Genomic DNA, 2251 nt, shown 5'->3' with positions numbered 1-2251 from the left:
CTGGATCAATGACAACAACAGACAAATCCATTCTAAGCTGAACTGCATGAAGACTCAGCAGGCAGTGGTACAAAATCTCATCCCCTAATCACACCTACCAGAAGGAATTAGATGAGTAACTAAGAATACACCAATATACAATCACAGATTTAATACAAGTACCACACCACCACGTCTCAAAAGTAGCAGACAATGTTTTGTTCACATGAAGAAGCAAAACAGAGTAGTTCAAATGAGTGACCAAGAGGCAAAACTAAAAAACACTTTTGAGGAAGAAGAGACATTGGAGCTACTGGAAAAATAATTGAATAGAATGATATTTGTTGTTGTTGTTGCTAAATGCTGTCTAGTTGGTTCTGACCCTGTATAAGGTTTCCAAAGAGCAACTGGTGAGTTTGAACCACCAACCTGGTGGTTGCAAGCACATTCACTGACAGTGCCACACCAGGACTTCAGGAATTATATTTAGGTACCTCCAAATGAATGACAGAAAGTTCAAGGAAAAGAAGCAAGAATTCAGGAAAAGACTACAAGAAGAATCAAACAAAATAGATAAACAATTGGAGACAATGCAAAACCTGCAAATATAAATCCAGAAGATTAAGACTAGGATTTCAGAAATGGACAACACATTGAAAGGGCAAAAGAGTAGATTTGAATCACTGGAAGGCCAAATTAGTTAGCTTAAAGATAAAGCTCTCAACACTTGTAAACTACAACAATCAGGGGGTAAAAATGAAAAAAAAATCTAAAGAAAACCTAGAATTCATGTGGAACAACATGAACAGGAATAACTGATGAGTGACCAGAATCCTAAACAGGAAGAAATAAAGGAAAGTACAGAAAACATAGTCAGAGAACTTTTGGAAGAAAATTTCCCTAATATCATGAAAGATGAGATCAGCATTCAAGAACCTGAACAAACCCCAAAATGGATAGACTCCAAAAAAAAAATAGTGAAGACATTTCATAACTAAACTCTCTAAAATCAAAGGCAAAGAAAATATACTGACAGAAACTCAGGATAAACGAAAAGTTACCTAAAAAGGAGACCCAATAAAATTAACTTCTGATTTATCATCAAAAATCATTCAGGTAAGAAGACAATGGGAAGACATATTTTAAAAACTCTGAAAGAAAAATATTGCCAACCAAGACAAACCCAGCAAAACTGTCCCCCAAATGCAATGTTCAAATTAAAGCATTTCCAGATAAACAGACATTAAAGGAAGTTACCAGGTCATCTTAAAATTAAAAAAATAATAATAAAGGAAATCCTTTACACTGAGAGCCAACAACAGTAGACAATAACCTGAGATTGATATACACAGCAACATCACCCAGAATTTAATTCAAATATTGAAGCATCCAAAGTAAAACAAACCTACAAGACTGAAAATAGGGAACCAGAGATATCAGTCTATAATAAAGATAACTACAAAGCAAAAAGAAAGAAAGGTGTAGCTACAGAACTTTCAAATGACGAGGAAGTCAATATAGTTCCATAGAAGACAAACTGTTTTAAACTAGGAAAGAAATAAACAAATTACAGGATAGCTTCAAAGACAATTATTACACCTCTATATCTAATCAAGAGAGTCCTGGTGTGGTACTGTGGGTTAACACGCTAGACTGCAAAATCGGTATGAACCTCAAAGTCAGTGGTTCAAACTCACCAGCTGCTCCTTGGAAACCATACACAGGGTCTCTATGGGTCAGACCCAACTCCAGCACGCTTAACAACAACAGTATGAAGATTTAGTAAACATTATAACAACAGCAATAAAGAAATTTATAAGAAAATGCACAAGCAAAATGAACTAAGAACAGAAAACTGTGTACAACAAAGAAAATAATAGTCTCACTAAAACACACAGCAAAAATGACTGCAGTCAATTCATAATTATCAATAATTATATTGGACATAGATGGATAAAATGTACCAATCAAGGGACACAGAGTAGTAGAATGGATACGAAAATAGGATCCTTCAATATGCTGTCTTCAAAAGACAACCCTTATACACAAAGCTAATGGCAATCAAAAAAAAAAAAAAGCAGGGGTGGCAATAATGATTTCTGATTAAAATAAACTTACCCAGCATGACAACATTCTCCAGTGACTGTTCCCTCCTGACAATATGTCCAAAATATGAGAGACAAAGCTTAGCCATCCTGGCCTCCAAGGAGCACTCTGGCTGTACTACTTCCAAAACAGATTTATTGGTTCTTTTGGCAGTCCATGGCACTTT

Source organism: Chrysochloris asiatica, unplaced genomic scaffold (assembly GCF_000296735.1).
Source record: "Chrysochloris asiatica unplaced genomic scaffold, ChrAsi1.0 scaffold00279, whole genome shotgun sequence".
NCBI lineage: Eukaryota > Metazoa > Chordata > Mammalia > Afrosoricida > Chrysochloridae > Chrysochloris > Chrysochloris asiatica.
This window is presented reverse-complemented; position numbering follows the sequence as displayed.